Raw genomic sequence first — 10649 nt, 5'->3', positions numbered from 1 at the left:
CGATTCCCGACGCGGTCATCTTTTTTGCTTGATTTGGAACTTTTAAAATATTTTAGAAACAAAAATTTATATTTTAATGTTCATAATAAGACCAAACTTCAATTTGAAAGAAAGATGATTTTAGCCAAATTTGGAGGCATGCTGCTTTAATAACTCTTTTAAATCTGTATAAATATATATGGACTTTGACAAAAATTAGAGTTGGAACTTCACTATATTGAGCAGTGCAGGATGCGGATGAGGGATACCAAGATACGATATAAAGAAAGTTATTTGAAAGTTAGAACAGACTTACAGGGCAGTGAGTTGGACTGCTATGTGTGTTTGGTGGCGGGATGTTGTTCAGAGATTTTAAGAAACAATATAAAGTACCTGAACAGTTATTTTATATTCACATATTGTTATTTATCAAATCTGATACGATATGGTCGTTTCTTATGTAAAAATTGAAGCCTGGCCATCATCGCTCGTGCTTTAATTCAGCATATGCAAATTTAACAGCGCGCATCTGTAAAACTTAATCGTTATTACATACTGAATTGATTACAATCTCATGAACACCATTTTATCAAAATTTTCCGACTATTATCAAATAAATAAAAAATTCAATATATTCATTAAAATCACTATTGATTTTTTTCTTGATGTTCGCAAAGGTAGGCATTTTCAAAATCTTTTATTGAACGCTATAAAATGAAAAGATCAAACACTATTCAGTAGAGTTACTGGAATTATACTGGACAGGCTGTGTCGCTAGAGTTCGTGTTTTGACACCTTTACGTGAACATTTCATACTGCGTCAACGTCACCTACGTTGGTGTGTTGCAAAGTAAAAATCAGTTCGTCCTAAACTGGTTAATTTGTTTATATTTTAAGATAACCGTTTAGCGACATAACATATTCGATATTTTTATCATTTCTATATATTCGATAGAAACTTGGATGAATTTTGTATGTTCTTGTTTTAAGTAAAACTAATATGATAAATGCATCATAATAAATATCTACAGTGAAAAACTTATTACACGTAGATTCATTTTGGAGTATAGTTTTAAGCAGAAGCTTAATGGACTATTTTCTTTAGCTATGCAATATAATTACTAGAAAAAATAAGACTAGAAAGCAAAATGAAGTTTTGAGGCTTCACTCAGAAATAGATCATAAGCAAAACGTTAACGGGTTAAAGTCTGTAAAAATGCCCCCATGGAAAAAAAACTTCGAAGTATATAAGCATTATATTTCAGTATTAATTTTAGGCAGTTACTTGACAGTTGTATAATCATATTCTATACATATATAGATAGAATGTGTCAAAAGTCTTATATTAAGTCAAATTCTTAAATGCATAGATTAATGAGCACATGCAATTGACTATATACAGAAAAATAAATCAACAGTAAAGTACAGGCGATGCATATACATAACAAGGGGGAAAACTCCTATAAATTCAAATCGTAATAAGAAGTTTTGCTTTCTTCCCCTTATTGAGGAATCTCTGTAATTATGAATAAACGGTTACAGATATTTACCGTAACGTACCGTTTTTGAAACTTCGCTCAAAAGTAGAAAATAAGCAAAACGTTAAAGGGTTTGAGTCTGTAAATGCCACTTGGAAAATAACTTTAAATTGTATAAGTATTATAATACAGTATTAAGGATAGGCAATTATTTGACTGTTGTATATATATACATATATAGATAGAATGTGTAAAATGTCTAATATCAATTTAAATGCTTAAATATATAGATTAAAAGGCACATGCGATTGACAATATACAGGAAATCACTTCAATAGTAAAGTGAATGGTCAGTGTACGGGCGATGCATATTCATAACAAGGCGGAGAACTCCAATAAATTCAAATCCAAATAAGAAGTTTTGCCCCTTATTGAAGAATCTGTAATTATGAATAAACGGTGAACTTAATCATTTACCGACATTTAACGTAACAATTGATTGTAAAAGTGGTAGTAGTTAGTAAATATATGTAGTTGATATCATTATGTTTACGGTAAAAGAGAGTAGCCATGAATGTTATGGTGATCATAATTATATGACATACTGCCCAGAATACATACTAGTCACATCACTAGAATGAGTACACTAACTGTAAATCTAGACTGTTTTTACTCAATGTTTAAGCTGTCTGTAACATCCTTGTCTTTTATCAAACCGTTTCAGACAATTTTGGTGCCGTCAAGTTCATTTTTTTCTGTTTTCGATCCGTAGACCTGCATCCAGCGGTCCAAGTTTTGTTTAGTTTCTTGACCCGCACCAATTACTTGGCTTCGTATGCGAGTCTCTCTTGGAATTTGGTCAGATTGTCTTGGACAAATATTCCATCACCGAATGACTTCCTAGCAGAGTATATACGCTTTCTTGCTTTTGAATTGGTACACTTAATTATCATTTTCCTGTACTGGTCTAGTTCTATTATTGTTGATTTTAGCGAGTTTTTTAGCTGAACGTTCTCATTTTTAAGCATAGATATTTCTTCTCTTAATTGTTTCGTTTGAGCTTGCACTATTGATTTTATTTCTGTTTTTATTTCATTGATTAAGTCTTATCTTATTACCTTGCTAATCAAAGCTGCCAACTTTTACGATCTTCATCAGAAAAACCCATTGCGGACGGGAATTGTGAAATGAGTTTATCTTCACTATCGCTATTTAAGTCTTCTACTGGATTGCATATAAACCACAATCGCCGTCTACATCACTATCTAATACTGATCTATTTTTTTAATACTAATGTATTGTGAAGTACAGGATTTACTGCGTTGCCGTCTTTTGTTCGGCATTTGAGATCTGGCTCGAAACAATATTTCCTTTATTTATCATTGAATTGTCAATAAAATGTTAATTTTTATCTTCTATCGTTCATATTTTGTATCCGGTCATTGTAGGTCCAACATTGTATTGCTTTGTAGCTTTATCAAGTTTATTCCTATTCAGGAATATGAAACTTATCCAACAAAACACAACATGTTCCACCAGCTCAGAAAATTACCAACCTGTTTATTTTCTTTTTATTTTTTTCGTTTCTGTTCAGATTTATGAAATCCTAGAAGAAAACGAGTCCAAGCAAATTGAGAGACGCTGTTTGATTCAGTCTGTTTACGACCGGTAACCCTCGCGGCGCCTTCATTGCTTATGTATTATACAGATGGTGTTTAATCTTCCTTGAGAATATTTTCAACGGAAAATAAAATGTTTCCTAAAACGCTGATAAAAATGAATAAATGCATTCAGAATTTTTGGTCATGGCAAACAGATTATATAGATATGTGATACGTTGTGTTTCAATATGACACCTTAAAATTATTTCCCATGGGAAATCCCTATGTGTAGTTTCTGATCCGTTGGCAAACAGTTCCCGTATGTTTCCCCAGGGAAGCCAAATTCCCATGTTAAAGTTGTTTTCCCTTAGAAAATGTTCGCATTACCATGGCAAAACATCCTTTCTCATGGGAATGTCAAACCTTTTATTTTTGCTTGTCACGGTCTTAATAATGAAATAAAATGTAAATTAAATGTAAATTAGGTAATAAAACCAATTGATTTGACGCATAGAAATCTATGTTGTAGAGCACAGAAGTACTTGCTGTTTTTTCATCAACTATTAGCGTGGCAGAATTAAACAGTCGGTCATTAAGACCTTTCACTTAAATACAACTTAAATGCAATCAGTATCCATACCGTTTAAAGTATAGTTAATTTTGGAACGTATACTTTTCTGAATTACATAAAGGAGGATGTTTTATAGACATGTATATTCATCTCGCTGTTGATTATGTTTATGACACTTAGGACTTCAAAAAATAAGCATCGTTTGTGTAAAGTATATATTAAATATTTTAACGATATCCCTAGCGCCTTGAAGTCGACACGTCTGAGATATTTCCTGATGTATAGGAATCCTGCTAAGACGGAATCGAATGAATCACCATCTGTCTAGATTAAGGTCATATATGCGAAAAACTATCATAAAAGTAATGTTTTTCAACACCCTTGCTTACGTTGGTGTATCAGGCTGACAAATTACACATACATTTGAGATCAGTAAAATGCACAAATTACGAGACAGGTGAAATAGGCACTAAGTTTGGGTCCTTTTTCGCCTTAACATTTAGAGTTCTGAAACCAATATTTACTGAAAATGCCATTGGATATTGTGATAAATATGTGTTATTTCTGATTTTCCAAGTTGTTTCATTTCGTGATTTTCCTTCAATAGCATAAAGACAATTTAACGGACGTTTCACATTTACAAGGCCATGCACCCGTAGTTTTCAATCTTAAATCTCTTACACGTTCATAAATGATATCTCCTCCTAGCAATCTAACATTCTGCTAATTATACTTGCCTATCTATGGCCTGTCTCTGTAAATAAGGCTATATTTAAACTAAGGATTCATACCATAATTTTAAAGAACAATACAATTACAATCCACTACTTACGTCCATGATTGTGAGAGCCTTATACTCATAAGGCACTCCTGGGCTTGTATTTTTGTTTAGCGCCAAATCAAAGGAATCTGCCACTGTCTGATTCTATGTGCTTTGCATAGATACCTTTCACAGTTAAATACAACTTTGCAATCATTAGCCATACGATTTTAAGTATAGTACAGTGAATTCTGCCCAAGGTACGTTTTCTGAATACAGAGGAGGGTGTTTTATACACATCATGATGTATATTCATCTCGCTATTAATTATTTTTATGAAACTAAGGATTTCCAAGAAAGAGTATCTTTGTGTAAAATAGCTAAATGTTTTTTATCGATTTGCTTACTGCCTTGCAGTATGACACGACTAAAATATTTCCTGATGTTTCGAAACCAGGCCACGACGGAATCGAATCACCATCTATCTACATGCGGAAAACTATTACACGTTTCCAAACATTCAAATTTTCAAATTTAAAATGTGTTGGTGTGTATATAATCAGAGAGTATCCAAACATTCTGATATGATGGTAAAAGCGTGCATATATCTTTGTATATTTTATGTGATTACTTTTTCACTGATAGGATTAATTGTTTTATTGTTCCTGTTTTATTAGTATAACATTCGCGAAAATTTGGTATCCTTCTTCTCGGCCTTTTCAAAAAACAAATGACCGAAAGGAATGTGAACGTGATTTTAAGATATACATGTATTCAAGTTCATTCTATTCATTATTTATTTGATCGTTGTTGGCGTAGTCCTAGCTAGTTCAATCCATTGCTAATCAATCTTAAGTGCAGCAAAATGATTTGAATTTTGAGACACATTTTCAATTCGTAGACAATGCCTGGCTTTGGCAACGTTAAATGTCGCAATACCGCTAAATGTTGCTCCCACCGTTAAATGTCTCAAGGTTGACGCTTAATGTCGCAACCACCGCTAAATGTCGCAAAATCATCTGCCGCTATATGTCACACCTTAAACGTTAAATGTCGCAAAAATTTGCCCACCGTTATATGTCGCAACACCAACGATAAATGTCGCACTTCCTATTTGACACTATGACATATATAAACAATTCCTTGTATAAATTTCAAAATTTTATTTTACATAATTAGCGCGAATCTTCAATAATAAAACAATATGGTGTTAGCTTTAAGTCCGACGGAAGTCATACTCATATATTCTTGTTTACTTTTTCGAGGGAAGAAGAACTAACATGGTTAATTATGTTATACCAGTAATTATCTTGATAATACGTGCTGTTACGTATAGAACCAAAAGGGCCTTGGTGACCCTAGATCGCTCACCTGAGTTCCACACCTTGCTTGAATAGTCACACAAGAAAAGTATCTGTGAAATTATTTTGTTGGAGGGCCAGTGTTTTAGAACAGAAATATAATGAAGTTTCTACTAACTAAATACGATTTGGTTATGGCGTTGTGTGTTTGTAATGGGTTTGGTATGGCTGGGGAACGGGATGAATGATGACACAGAAATCTATGACACAAATACCAAGACAATAGAAAATATATTTACATTTTTTGGTGAGGGAGAGGGAGGGTGTTTATCTGTGTGTTGATGAGGGGTGGGGGGGGGGAGGGGTAGGGGGCGGAGAAATGAGGATAATGTGGGCACAGGGGGAGAATGAGACTAAGCCTGACGATTTTAAGAAACTAAAAGAAAAAAATCAAAATGCCCGCTCGTACCTGAAATAATGTAAAAAGGGACACATAGGATATTCCTCCGCCATTGAAGCTGGATAGTGGTCATATGACTTTAAATGTTAACCTTCAACAAAGAAATAGAGCTCATGACTGTTTGATAGAAAATCTTCGCTTTTTACAGTGCACTGGTATAAAACACAGTAACAATGTATAGGTTAACTGGCTGCGGGTATATAACAAGTGACACGGACAGGTTTAAGTCTCTCGTCTGCGTCCCTTAGTATGAACTGGCCTAACAAGATCGGTGCAGTTCACATTACTCGCATGTGCATCAAATTGCAATTGAATGTCTTTCAACCCATTGAGGTTCGATACTTGGCATATATCTTACATTTTCACGTTACAAAAATATATTTTGTAGCAGCTTTTACTGAAATGAAACAGATTGCTCTCGGCTGGGCTAGTTTAGCCTATATCTTTGATAGAAGCCACTCGGATTTTTTACGCCCTAAGGAACGTATTATGTTATGACACTGGTGTCCGTCCGTGCGTCCGTACGTTCTTCTGTCCCGAGCTCACATTTGCATACTTAGGTGGCTATAGGAACAAAAGGTAACTGTACTTTTCCTTTGATGTTATTCATTCCGTAAGGCTTTTATGTGGCAATTTTTCTCTTACGTGGCATAAAGAACAATAGAGACAACAAAAGAGTAGCCACATAAGTATCCATATGTAGGAACGTCCGTCCATCCGTTAGCAAATTCGTATCCGCTCTGTAGCTTTTGGACTCCTTGAAGGATTTTGAAAAACTTGACACAAATATTCACCACATCGAGGCAACGTGCATAGCGCATGTTTTGGAGTGCTCGCTTCAAGGTCAAGGCCACACTTAGGGGTCAAAGCTCATATGACTTTGTTTCATGTCCGCTCTGTAACATTTGAACTTCTTGATAGATTTTAAAGATTTGGCACAAATGTTCACCACATCAAGACGACATGCAGAGCGAATGTTTTGGATGGCTCGCTTCAAGGTCAAGGTCACACTTAAGGGTAAAACGCCATACCTTCGTGCGTATATTGCTCCGCATTGCGTTGCTCTTGTTATCTCTTGTTATACTGTAAAGGTAAGTTGTCGGCAACTGTTTATAAGAAATGTTATTTTTGTAAAGTACGGTTGTATGTATAGCACGCACACTTATGTTTATTTTTTACACTTATCACGAGCAATCGAAATAAGATGTCGTGCAATCAAATTAGGAGCCGCCAGCTCGAGATAAGATGTCGAGCGTTCGAAATACGATTACGTGTGTTCGAGATGAGAAGTCGTGAACTCGAGATAAGAAGTCGTGCTCTCGTAAAGAGTTGTCGTGCAAGCGAGATTTGATGTCGTGATTAGATGTCATGCTCTCGAAACACGCCAATGCGACACGAAGCACGACAGTATGATACGACACATGACATGTGACACGACGCGCAACATTGATGTCACGATGTCGCGTCGTATTGTTGTTCGTGGTGTGCCGAGTGTCGCACTGTCGAGCATCATGTTGTGTAACAGTTTTGAGCCCCTCCCCCCACCCCAAAGTTAGCTGAAAAGTTACCTATACTCATCAAAGTTGCACACAACTATTTTGAAATCATATTTTCTCATAATTTAGACCCAAACTGCCCACCAGAGGTCAACATACATATATTTCAAAATTTCCCAGGAAAAATCTCTGCCCCCTCCTCCCTTTAATGAGGCGGAGTACCCTTCCATTAAGTTAAAATCAAGACAAAAATGCACCAGAGGCCACCATTTGTATTTCAAAATTTTCAAGGAGAAGAGCCTCTGACCCGCTCTCTCTGAAATGACAGGGGTACCCCCTCCCATACATTAAAATTTATAACAAAAATGCACTAGAGCCAAGCTGTTCATACCTGTATTTCAAAATGTTCCCTTAAATGAGGGTGAGTACCCCTCCAGTACCTCAAAATATAGACCAAAAAATGCACCACATGCCAACATTTCATACCTGTACATAGACCCCCTCCCCTTTCCCCCCCCCCCCCCACCCACACACACAATACGGACAGAGACCCCCTCTCGTATCTACCGCACACAGAATTTCTTAGTCTTGGAATAATTTTAGTACTGTTGCGAGTACAGCATTAGTGCTCAAACCTTTAAATATTAAATTTATAACGTACCTATGGTGCTGGACCATTGAAAAGCAAGCGTGCAGTTCAGAACGGTATGCTATTCATCACTCATTGCATACTCATGCATGCAAGCACGCACTCACCCAATCTTGTCTCTAAGTATAAACTGTTGAACTTACCTTATTTTGCTGTGCGACATTTAGCGTTGGTGTTGCGACATATAACGGTAGGCAAATTTTTGCGACATTTAATGTTAAAAGTGCGACATTTAGCGGCAGACGATTTAATTGTGGTTGTGACATTTAACGCTAACATTGCGACATTTAACGGTGATTGCGACATTTAGCGGCGTTGTGACGTTTAACGGTGCCACACTGGGTGCCGTTGTAAAATTGGATTGTTTTATAAATAAGTGACTTTAATTCAGTTAAAAGTCCAGATCTTATTTGGAAAGATGTTGGGGTACTGGCAGAGTTATTTTGTTTTTGTAATGTTTGAATGAAATTATAACAATTGAATATGCAACTGAATAATCTTAAGCATGATTCTACATAAAATAGTTCTGCACAATTTCATAAACCGAAAGTAATGAAGTTACTTCATTGTTCTGTATATTATTAACATAAAATATAGCCTAGACTCGTCATATATAATCGAAAATCTATGTAAGAATTAGTGGGGTTTATGCGTATAATAAAAGAAATTGTCTAAAAATGTAATTGTTAAAATGTTGACAAATGAAATAATTCCAATGTTTTCAAATCAGACAGAATTTTTAGACATATATCACAATATCTAAAATGGCACATAGAAATATACATTTTAGTTGGTTATATATAATTCCAGTTTATATGTACATAATTCAAAACGGTTATTAGAAGTTTTGATAAAATCTGCAAAGTAGAAAGTTTTCTGTTTGCAAAAATGTTATCGAATATCTTGTGTTTTACTTTGTATATATACTTCATGTTACAATTTTCTCTGAAAAGGTCACTTGCCCAACCTACTGAATAGAACATCCTTAAAAATACATCATCTATGTTAAAATAATTTGGCTATAAAAGTATATGCGCATTTTAATACCAAATAAATAATATGTTATGTTACATTTGTGACAGGAAAAATGGATCTATTGCCGATAAGAAAAAAGCTCCTACTGTCCTAAGATCGCGTCTCTCGAATTAACAGTCTCTCGAAATGTCTTGCAAGCGTTTGAAGGCGAAATTACGATATTAAAACATCGTGTTTTCGCGCTTTCGCCTTTGTAGTTGAGAGGGCGAAACGCGAAAACGTAAAAAATATCGCGTTTTCGCGCTATCAATATCGTGTTTTCGCGTTGTCGCCCTTCTTACCACGAAGGCGAAAACACGAAAAGACGATGACAGATCGAGGGCGAAATCGCGAAAACACGATATTAATAGCGCGAAAATGCGATTTTTTTTGCATTGTGTTTTCGCATTGTAGCATCGTATTTTTGCGTCAAAGTATCGCGTTTTCGCTTAAAAGTATCGTGTTTTCGCGATTTCGCCCTTACGACGACAACGTGAAACTGCGATGGCCCCAGCGGAACACCGTATACATATACATGAACGATTTCTCCTCTTTGCCTGTCTCTGTGAGTAAGGCCTTATACAAGTTTGGTTTCAATAAGGCAATAATATTACAATTGTTAATTTATAGCCATGATTATGACAACCTTAAACAAACTCATTAGGCTGTCGTAGGCTTTCCTATTTGCTCAGCGCAATGTCAAATTAAGATACATGTAAAGTAAGCCATACTTTGATCACAATAACGCAATACAAGACACTAACGGAAGACAAGTCTCCCTTTAGAGACAAAACAGCTAAAATATATTCAGATCAGTAACTGACAGACAGCAACACCAACATCGTCTTTATCATTAATCTCATATATTTCTATAATTGAAATTGATGTAGGTCTGATGAGTGTGTCAGACATAAACCCATCGGTTTATTTAAAAATGATTCCAGTATCTATAAATTTCAGAAAATGAATAAAGAAAGCCGAGACATTCATATGTTAATCCCCACTCCTTCTTCCTGTAAAACTGGATTAATGGACAATTTTTATTCTCCGATACACATTGTACTTTCATATAGTTAACTTACGTATTTACTTTAATAACTGTACAAACCTGTATAAATATTTATGAACTTCGACAAAAATTGTGTTGGAACTTCACTATATTCAGCACTGCAGGATGCGGGTGAGGAATACCAAGATACGATCTCAGAAAAGTTAATTGAAAGTTAAAACAGACTTACTGGGCAATGAGGGAGTGGGGTGGGGGATATGTGTGTTTGGTGGCGGGATGTGGATCAGTGATTGCAAGAAACAATAATTAAGTAACTGAATTTATAGTAAAA

This window comes from Mercenaria mercenaria, chromosome 15 (assembly GCF_021730395.1).
Source record: "Mercenaria mercenaria strain notata chromosome 15, MADL_Memer_1, whole genome shotgun sequence".
NCBI lineage: Eukaryota > Metazoa > Mollusca > Bivalvia > Venerida > Veneridae > Mercenaria > Mercenaria mercenaria.
This window is presented reverse-complemented; position numbering follows the sequence as displayed.